Raw genomic sequence first — 12,144 nt, forward strand, 5'->3', positions numbered from 1 at the left:
ACATTGAAAGAACATGATCCTATTTCGAATGAAGGGTAAATTAACACTTGCATATATCGAGTCATTTGAGGTTATTGAAAAGACTCTGCCAGTTTCTTATCGATTAATGTTGCATGTAAATATATAGCCAGGATACATAATACGTTTCATGTATCATTGCTTTGGAAAGAAAACGTCAATCCTGCATGATACATACCACATATGCTAACAGAAATCAATGAAGATTTGACCTTTGAGGTGAAGTCAGTGAAAATAGTGGACAAAAACGCGAAGGGATTAAGAAATAAAAGAGTCCCACTAATAAAAGTGTTGTAGCAGAGCTCTCAAATTGTTAGAGAAATTTGAAAAAGAGAATCAGAAATGAGGAGAAAGTACCTGTGATTATTTTCCAACATAGGTATGACTTTAAATTTCAAGGATGAATTTTTTATAAGATGGGAAGAATGTAAACCCTGGATAAAATCTACACTTGAGACAACTAAGATATTAGGTAAATTGAGTAAAGTGAATATTAAACTTACGAGGATTACGACGATGGTGTTAGACTTGAAAGTTTTGACTGAAAAGATTTTGTGAAATTAAAAACAATAATAATAAGATACATAAAATATCCAAAAAATAAAATAAAAAAGACTAAAAACAAACTACAACCAGATGAAAGAATTAAATATGGAAAGAAATATATTGAAAGGTAATTTAATGAAATTCAAATTCACACCAACTTAGTTTTGGGAATGAACAGGCATCGGAAATGGGGGGGGATTTACTCGGGGATTGGAAAGGTCTAAATGATGGATGTAATGGTAACTAACAAATTTGTATGTTTTTAATAGCCTAATGGCCTTCCATATGAAAATAAAAAATAAAAAAAGAGATGGAGAAGAAGAAAGAAGATTATAAAAAGATATAGCGTTAGAAAATCATACAAAAACTAGAAATTGGAAGGAAACCTTGCAACTTGTAGGATTAAACACCTTAAACACAGGATTAGAAAGAAATCAAGTGAGAGGGAGAGGAAGAGATAAAGAGAGAGGGGCGGCAAAGGTGGGAAAAGGAAAAAAGTGAAGGCACCTCTATTTGAAAACATTGAAAGCTTGGATTCTTACATTGTAAGATGCTTTAAACACATTTAACTAAGTTATTACATGATTTAAGTTATTTTTTATTTAATTCTTGGAACTTCGGAATTTGGGAAAACTTGAATTGGTTGTTAATTATTGTAATAGGCTAGGAGAGGAGTAAAGAACATAAGAAATACCATTTAATTGAAGCAAAAGTCTTGGGTTCCGATGGGAGTTATGGCGGAACAAATTAAGAAGAAAGAAATTCGGTGGTGAAATAAGGTGTTTAGATGTTGAAACTCGTGTGTTATTGATGTGTGGCTACGATGATAATGAATTAAAATGTATGAACATGAAAAAAGACAATGAAAATATTGAGAATGCGCGCGCGCGCGTATTATGCACAATGGACTTTTTGATAAATAATTAACGTGATGAAATGCTATTGATTTAGGAGATTACGTGGGAGGAGGAATTAGAGCGTCGCGAGCAGCATGCAGGCAGGGCTTCATCACCTCACTTAAAATATAGTACATTTACTATATATATATATATATATATATATATATATATATATATATCATTAACATACTATGTATAATCCGTGATGTACCTGTAAGTATTGTAATTTGTTGTAATCTTATAACTCATTTTAGATCTTTTGAGAATTTCTTGTAATCAATTGTGTGTTTGATACTATGTATAATGTGAGGGATTACGTACTCTTAACACAGTATAGTTACTAATGTATAACTTTAGGGTAGTGTGTTTTAGAAAAGGAAAATATGATGATGAATGTTTAAAATGTTCGATGTTAAGTTTAATATGCATATTTAGTAGTGAATTATATTTAACTTATGTATTTATTATGATTGATAATTGCTTGATGTTAAGATATATTAAGATTGTAATGTGCGAGTGTGAAATATAAAACTAGAGTGTGATACAATCTAGAATGGTTGGATTAAGATTAAATATGATAATTAAATATATATTGAAGAATTGTTAGTATCTAAAAAAAAGGCAAATGTTTTCAAAATTTTGATAGAAATTAAAAAAAAAAAAATTCTTGGTTTATTAAAGAGTTAAATTTAAACTTGATATTTAAATTTAGGAGTATTCCAAGTTACACTGAAAAGCACTCAATATTTTTAAATACTATTCTTGGCTTCAATAATATTTAGAGAATCATCATTTGAATATTCATTATAAAAACTTATTTAAACTAGACTGATGTGGTTATTTTCCATTAACCATTAAAAGGTTCGCAAGACTGCTTTCAAATTAACCTTAATGTCCAACTTTCCATTGACCAATCACAAGATGCATCAACATTTCTTTTATCTAGAATTTTATAGAATCAATCAACAACTCTTTTTGTTGGAATCTAACCATAAATTTCAAAGATTGTATCAATTCCAATCTAATTGTTAGAATGAAACCATAGAGATATTTCAAAGTGTTTTCATGAAGATTAGACTTTTATGGTTAAGACATGAAAACATGCCATTCAATACTAAAATACAATTAGACAATTTATTAATAATGGACAAGGTATAGGCTGAGAAAAAAATGAGTTAGTCATGACTCAAATGAATTTCTTGAAATATAATATTATTTCAAATTTCTCATAATACCCTAAGTAATGTTGGAGGAAAACTAGTGGTTTAGTTTCCCGTGCATACAAGATTAGCAATGAGTGAAGGTACAAAATAAAGTAACCTTTTATTTTAGGTTTCAAAGTAAGCGGTTTGAGAAAATGCTTGATATTTATCAAGAAAAATTTATCTTTTATTGAGCATTTATTTTAATAGTATGATTAATAATTAGTAACTTTTTCATGATGACACAACTTAATGAAAATGTTTTTCACATTTTAGGAGCACCATTTATTAGTTTAGGTTATTTGCTAACTTGATTAAAAAGAACTTTTAAAAACACCTAATGTAGGTTGAGATATTGATTATGAAAAAAGAGATTTATAAGCTCAAAAAGTGTTTTGAGGTTCTAAAGACTTCGAATCACTTTCATTTGCTTAACTTAATATGTTTTTCAATCTTCTTTTATTTTATCTAATTTTTCTAGTTTGTATTTTTTCATTTTCTTGGTAAGGTACCTTCATTTGCTTTTGACTTTGACTTTGTCATTTTTTATTTTTAATTGGGGCTTGCTCCCTCAATAATTGAGTTTCCTAGGTTTTTTTTTTTTTTATGGTGTTATGACATCCTTCCAATCTATTTAAACTTTCACTTACCCCTTGGTGTGGGGTGTGATTTTAGTCAAGATTTACGTAAAGAAATTTTCTCCCAAGCTCAAAAGGGACTATAAAGGATATATTTTAATTTTTGAATGTGAAAAGAATAATAGAAATGATATTTTCTCACTTCAAATACAAGTGTTTAAGACCAATAAATTTTAACTTGTCTAATATTTATTGGATTTGAAAAGAATTGCATTTATAAGTCCATGACTAGTGAATCTGTTATATACCATTATGCATACAATTAAAACACTATTCAAGAAATATCGTGTGTGGAATTAAAAGTTGTTTAATCTTTTATGTTTTTTGGTTTAGGTTGTTAGCCACCATATAATGGGAATTATTTAATCAATTTGTTTATCATGCTTTGAACATAATATCAAAAACATTCTTAAATCATTTCCAAAATTAAAAGGTAAGTCCAATCTTTCAAGAGTTTTTTAGCAAAGAGTTTTCATAAACCCTACTTGGTCATAACAATTTGAACAGATTTATGGGATCATTTAAAGTTGTGAAGGTTAGTGTTTTGTGATGATTTTTTTCTTTAAAAAGGCAGGGTTTCTTCCTAGCATTTGGGTGATGTGCCTTAGGGTTCAACTATTTTTTTCCATTATATTTATCCATTCAAGGGATGAAAATAAAATGTCAAGTGCAATTTTTATAAAAATATCTCTTGATTTCAAGGTAATAATCAAATTATAAAAAGGCATATCTTTTTAAAAAATATGATGCAATCCTAACACATATGTAAAACATAAAATTAACAAAGTTCCATAACAAAGGATTGACAAACAAAACACTCCTTATATTAAACTCCTGAGCAACATTTGTGTATTATTAGTGTTCACCACCAAGAATCAATTTATCAATTTGCCTTTGAAAACTTTGACATTGATCAATCGAATGTCTAATGGATTGTAACGCCTTATATTTTTATATTTGTTTATAATTATTTTCTTGTGATTTCATATGTAAAAATACAGGTAATTTTATTTTATATAATTCTCATATAAAAGTCTAATGAAATTTCCACTAAAAATTTGACAGAATCTTCCCTATTCCAAGAGGTCCCAAGTTATCGATATATACCATGTTTACACTTTTAATATCTCACATTTTATAACTCAATCATGACCTACTTGTTTTGGGTCTCAATCCCATAAACATTCTTATCATTATCATCATCAACACCATAATATTTATAACATATATTTTATCGCACTCGCACATTGCGACAACTTTAAAAATTAGTTTGGAAAAAGAACAGATTTTTGACATTCTATTCTTTGATGGGGAATTGTCTTGTTTAAGGAGTCGTCACCTAGTATTATGGTTACTAGAAATCTTAACTAATCAACCGAGATTCTATGGTATAAGACTGGTTACGCAAAAAGAAAGATATTATCACCCCTTGAGCGTTCTGCTTGAGGCATAAATTGCTAATTTTTTTTAGTTTATAATACGATGGTTTACTAATTTTATCATAAATTGATAATTTTTTTTAGTTTATAATATGATGATTTGCGTGTAATATTTCTAACTCTGGCAATTTCTTTTAGTTTATAATACGATGGTTTGCGTGTAATATTCCTGACTCTAGTACTAGTGAATATTCAACTACGGATATTTTCAACTCTAGCATTGGTAAATATTACATAGCTATAACAATAAAATAAATTTAAATTACATATTAACTTTATTCTTATCGTGCATCCGATGGTTCTGAACAAAATACATATTATTGAAACATGAATATCACGATAAGTATAGTAACATAAATATCCAACAATTTAAAAAGACAAATATGTATTCATGTTCTATTCACTTCTTCATTTTTGTTTCAATTGGAACTCTTTCTTGTTCAACTACTAAAACCATTGAAGATTCCATAATATCAACCACAACTATTTCTCCCTAACTCATTACCAATACCAATTTTATCGGTATCATCACACCTCATAGGCATCGAAGTATGCTAGTCCATGCCCTATAGACATCAATGCATGGTGATTTACCTGAGATTCTAACATACACTAAATGTATGCTAATCCATATTAATTTCACCTATTAATATTGTCATTCTTTGTCTAAGCATAGTTATCATTACAAATTTTCACTTCAAACATGACTCATTTCTTTTGAAAGTTAAGATATAATATCACATGTTCCTCGAAGGGAAATGACCTAAATTTTCAACCTTTAATGTATCTAAATAGTCATTTTAACGACTTTCTGAATTTGCTAGTAGATGTCGCATTCCGACCTCTCTTAAGATTTTTTACTATATCTGGAGTTCTAGGACTCCATTTTAAGTGAGTTTGATCTTTTTGGAAAGCTAAGATATGAGGTTACAAGTATCATGAAGGAAAGAGAATCTAGATCTGCTTATAAAACACTCAAAATTATTCGTCAATAAATCAGACCTATTACCTTATAAGGTCTATCATGACCCAGTCTAGGTTGATAACCCATAACTGGAGTTTTATAACTTCAAATTGAGTAAGACCAGTTTTCTTAATTAGCCAACATCCAAAACTATAATTACTATGAAGGAACTTGATCCTAGTTCCCTTATCCTTCTACTCGATTCATCAACCTTTTTATTTACACACAATATCCACAATTCAACTTTTTCTTTTTTATCTCAACCCCTAGCCATATCACATACCATTTAAGAGTGTCAAAAATATCTTTTTAAAGGCCAATTTATCCTATTTAATTCAATCCAATTTATCCTATTTATTTCAATCTTCACTCTTAATGTCAAAATATAACATTTTTATTGATTTTATGAACTTTCTGAACAATATTCTTCTAAACACAATCCTTTACATTTTAACATGCAATTTTTCCTGATTTTGACACAATTAGACACACATCATTGAGCTAAATATGTCAAACTAAACATCTTTCTCTTCTGATGCATAATTGGCTGAAAGTATGGCTTTAAGGAACCACAAGTTTCCTCACTCCTTTCATGCTAATTTCATTCAATTCACACACACACAAGCTATTATAATAAATTCATTAAGGAAAACCACAATTTCCCCCCTTTTCTCTTTGCTTTTCATATAGTTGGCTAACTTTCCTTACCGCCACTCATGTGGTCAACTTTTTATATCAATCTGAGTTGTCCTTAAAAATTAGGATAACAAGCATAATAACCTTATATAATTTTTTTTCCCGGCAACATTCATGACACCAGTTGTCATGTTTAATCTTATTTCCACTATTACATTTCTCATCCTTTACTATTATAAATTAACATATAACATAAATAAATCAAATTTCAGAATGTATTAAACTCTTTAAAGTATAAAGAGATGAGGTGGTAAACACCTACATGTTCCTCTCAGTGGTCTTGTTCTGCTAGCTTAAGATACCGTAGTCGATTCCTCTCCTACTCTACATAAGACTAATATTTAATATCATTCATTCCCTTTTTTAATGTTTTCTTATCAATTAGCAAGCATCATTATATGATTTCATGCAAGATTTTCATATCTAAATTAGATTATTATTCACATTCATATAGCTAGCTGTTAACCCAAACTGTGCAGACTTTTCCAAGCTAATTTCTTAACCCAAACTTACCTCACCCTAATCACTTTATATAGGACTCCAATTTATCATAAGTTTTTATTCATAAGGTTGTCCAAATTAGCCCTTAAACTCCTAATAGTAGGGCTGTCATAGCAGCCATACTTTAGTTTATTGAAGATATTTTTTTTATCCCTAATAACTCTACATTTAAGGCTATTACTCTAGCCTTTTTTTTTTTTAAAAAAAAGTAGAGAGGTATTTAGCCCCTTTAAACATAGACTTTTAAGGTTGTCACAGTAGCCCCAAAGTCTTCTCAAAATTAAGTCTCTTTATTGCTCTATTTTCTTTTAATTTTAAGGTTGTTTCAGCTCACACAAAACTAATTTTGACAATAATTTCAATCAACCATAAATAATAGATAAATAATATTACAAACAATCCATACAATTAAGTTATTTATAATTCATTATTATAAGTATAACACATCCAAATATCAACTTCATCCAATAATGAGATTTTTAGAAACATGAGTTCAACTGAACTAACCTAAAACGTGCAGACCTACTGTGTAAGAAGCATAAATTCTGTTTAAAGTGTTTGGTTCTTGTCTCTACTATTCTGAATCTAGACAACATTAGGATGAATAACATATCCAAATTATAGCTCGATTAAATGGTGGAAGGTAGAGAAAATGGTTGGCGACCGAAAATATCCAGAAGTGTATTTTCCCATAAATTTTTCTCCTGTGATATCTCTCGAACAGGGACTAATATAGAAGATCCCTCTAGTAAAGCTTTAAAAGATATGGAGCAGAATAACATATCTAAATATCAATCTGATCCAATAGTGGAAGGTGGAGTTATAACTGTCAGAATTTCTTTCATCAATATGTCTTCTCTCCAGCATCTCTCTAAACTCTCTAAACCACCCATATATCTCTTTTTTATTACTTATTGACTCTTTACCACTCTAGGTTAACATTTTGAGTAAATTTCATCAAGGAATGAGAAGAAAAGAAAAGAAAAAACCCTAACCTTCCTTTTACTTTTGCAAGTTAACACAAGAGAGAAAATATAATGGTATTTATAGTGTTATCTTTTTGTTACCTTTTTTTTTATTATTTATACATAAACCCCTAAATTTCTGTTATTTAAACATTGACTTTTCTTAGTCGATGATGGGAACTAAGAAGGAAAAATATTATTCATGACATTTTCTTTTTTAGCTTAGTCTTTGAGTGTTTCAATAAGCATAATATTTACACTAAAATAAGGGTGGTGACACTTGACTCTTAGTTTATGATTGATTCCGAGGTAGGATTGCAAGAGCCTTAGATGAGCATAATGATTTAGAAGAAAAAAGTGGCAGGTTGTGATTCACTTGATAAGAGCTATGATTTTAATCTCATGAGAATGCATGAAGGGATATAGAGGCACTTTTATAATGGACTTCACAATATTGATATATGTGGGAGCTTTCTTTCAAACCTTTTAAAGTAAATGGTCTGTTCTAGTAGGTCAATTAATTGAGCCATTGCTCTTTTCAATAGATAGTCCTCGTTTTACACTGGATGAGTTCTTTTTTTACCACTTATTTGTTTCTTAAGGTGTTATAGACCTTAATAGATGTTGGCATTTAAGGGGATTTATGTTTCAACTTGTGGTGATGAAAGATATGATAGTTTATTAGCACACATGCAAAATACATGAATAAATTATATAACGATGATATGACTAGGAAACATTCTAAGGAAAGATTCTAGTTATTATATGCACACAAGTAGCTTACTATCTAGATTGGTTTAAAAACATCTCTTGTTTGCTTAATGATTGTTCCACAATCAATATGAGACTTCTAAGGAGTGTGAAGATAAATGCTACAAATAATATCATATTAACATACCAATCACTTCAAAGTGAACAATCAAATAAGAGTTAGATGGTTTTCACGAGTCTTGCATAGGCTAAACCTAATGGGTAACCATTACTTCCTAACATATCCTAAAGTTAAAGTGTGTGCTCTTAAAATGATGCATGATAATATATATAGGAATGCCTGCCAAAATATTAAGGGTAAAGAAATAAACAAGTAAGCACAAAAAACAAAGTAGCATTTGAAATTAAAAAGCAAAACTTAGTCATGAAATTCCTAACGGATTTGTCATTCTATCACACTTGATGTTGTGATGATCTTATAAGAAAAATAGATAAATAACATGATTTTTTATGTCTTTTTATTAAATAGGAAATGTCTTATTTAAAGAACTGTTACCTAGTATTATAGTTATTAAAAATCCTAATTGGTCTCTAGAGATTCTATGACAAAGAATTAATTATGTTATATGAAAAATCAAATATGAATATTTTAGAAAGGACTTCAACAAGGATTCTATTAAGCATGATGAAAGGCGTTTAACAAAATTCGATCGTAAGATAATGGAAATATTTATCTTTGCTCATATTTTTAAGTTATATATATATACATAAAAAAAATCTATCTACCAAAAATTTGGTAGGGTTTCTTTTGTATTTTTGCCTTTACCACTTTTCAAAATAGACACCAGTATAATTTCTCAAACCATGGTAGCCTCAAACATACCTACAACATCAACACAACAATCATTTCTTTTCTTTACGATCTTGGCCATATTTTAAATAATATAAATGTAATCATGATGGTAATTTTAAATAAACTAAAATTAAGAGGTGATACTAAAAAGAAAAAAACTTAAAAAATAGTTGAAGTAATATTATCCTTACATTCTTTACAATCTAAAAGGATAGTATAGTTATATTTTTGTTTATTACAAGCCAAAAAGAGAATTTACTTCCTATTGATTAACATTATAGTTAAAGAATTACAAAACACTTATACATTAATGGTTTTAGAGAAGGAATTAAGAAGGTTAAACCATATGAGATGATCCTCATGTTATGTCATTTTGTAAATGTTAGAAGATGCAATTCTTAAATATATTATAAAAAACATTTAATATTATCCTTTTTTCTCCAAACAAATGTTTCCATATCCTTTTTTGGTAATATATATAAATCACATCATATTATTTATTTTCCTTTCAACTAGTGTTCATCCACATATCCAATAATTGAATTGAACATATTAATTAATCTTTCTCAATGGCAAGTCCATTTTATACAACCTTCTTACATAAAACATGTCTGTATTTCTCAACCCCCTTCATAATAACAAGTTGACATTAACCTCCTTTTCAATAGTAGGCTGACATCAACCTGTATTCCTAATAGCAAGTTGGAATCAACTTCATCTAAATGGCATGTTGGCATCAACTTCCACGTATAATGAAAAGTTGTCATTATCATGTTGGGGCGTGATGTTAGGGTGACAACGAGCTTTATTGTGCCTCCTGATGAGGCATTATTGTTCGGAATGATATCGTTTTGAGTTTAATCATAAAGATATTATTAAGGTTCAGGAGTCACCACTTAGTATTATGGTTACTAGAAACCTATGATTTGCTAAAGTCTAAGTAAATGGTTGGTTATGCAAAGGGAAGACGCATCATCTTGAGTGCACCATACCTAAGATAAACTGCACTGTTGTTTAATTGTTTTTCGAGGTAGAGTTTCTATTCGTTTGTCTTTTTCTAAAGTTTAAGGCAGATCTTCATTCATGAAAGAGTTTTTACCTTATCAAGTTAAATTCTAACCATGTTAAAGTCTGAATTTCAACATTATATTTATTTTATACCTTGTATCTTTAATACCTAAGGGTGTACTCTATTGTGTAGTTTTACACCCCACAGATATTAAAGTTTATATCTAAACCTTAATATGAAATGAACAAAATGATTGGTAAATGGTTTTTAATATTTTGGTCAAATCCTAATCGATAATCATAAACTGGTTATGATATTAATTTTTATTATGAAAATATGCTTGGAAAATTTCTTAGGATTTGGCTATATGCATGAAAATAATTTTTTTGAAAGGGGAAATTAATTTAAAATTTTTAATATTGTTTAAAAAATTTTTGAATTTTTTTAGAAAAGTTTTGAGGAAAATTGGGTATTTTAATATCGAATTTGTATGTTACATTGTAAGTATACAACTCAATATTAAGCAAAACTAGTAGAAAAACATGCAAGAAAATCATAAATTTTGAGAGGATTTTTGAAAAGAAAATTTGGATTTTTTTCATTTTTTTCTGGACTTGGCTTAGCCATCCGGGGTTAGCTGGGATGGGTCCAGCCTAAATAGGGGTGGTCCCTAGGTTGGGCCACGTGGTTATTGGCCTAACCTAGCGACCATGTTAGTTAATTAATTAGTCTCTACATACAAAAATGATTTTTTCATGCAGCGACCACGACGAAGAAAAAAGATGCAAAGTAGAGAGGAGAAAGTTGCCTGGTGTGGGGTAGTGACCATGAAGAGAAGGTTCTACTGGTGGCTCAAGAAGCATTGGCGAAGGGAATGATGGGTGGTAATGACGGTGGTGGCTGGTGTCGCACGTCCTTTGCGTGGCATCAATGGCAATTTTCTTTCGTTTGCTTAATGTGGGGTCTTGAGAGTCGCCGCCTAGTATTTGATTGAAGGTTACTTGAAAATCCGGATGTAATGGTCTTTATCAGAGATTCATGAGTAAGAAACTAGTTGTGGCTAGAGAAGACTTTAACACCCCTAACGCACTTTACCAAATTTAAGCTATTTCATTATTTGATGTGATTTAAAAAAATTAACATATTAACCAAATTCTTAAGGCTTTAATAAATAAATTATTAAATCCCAGAATATATGTAAAAATATGTTCTTATATTTTCACAGAAAATATAACATGATTTTATTTGTCCTTAAGTTACTTAGACCATATGCAATCTAAAACATTAAATTCTTTTTTATCTTTTTGATTATATAATTCAATAACCTATATAAAATAAAATAAAATAAAACACGCATATCACTTTTTATCATATTTTTTATACACCCGCGTTTCCATGTTACAATCCACTAAAATTAAAAAATAAAACAAACAGTACATTAAACAAATCAAAAATTACAAAAAACAGCCTCTGAAACAATCTGGAACTACAGGTAAAGCCTTCTGCCATAGTTTTTAAACCCGGCCCGGTGGCTGGCCCGGTCCAAGGCCCGGGTTCCGGGTTTTGACCGGGTCACCGAGTTTTGACCGGGTCGAACAGGTCGGCCGGGTCAATTTCTATTTTAAAAACAAATTCAAAACGATGTCGTTTTAATAAAAAAATAAATAAAAGTCAACGGGTTACCACCGGGTTTTTGACCGGGT

Source organism: Populus euphratica, unplaced genomic scaffold (genome assembly GCF_000495115.2).
Source record: "Populus euphratica unplaced genomic scaffold, PopEup_1.0 scaffold18.1, whole genome shotgun sequence".
Lineage (NCBI taxonomy): Eukaryota > Viridiplantae > Streptophyta > Magnoliopsida > Malpighiales > Salicaceae > Populus > Populus euphratica.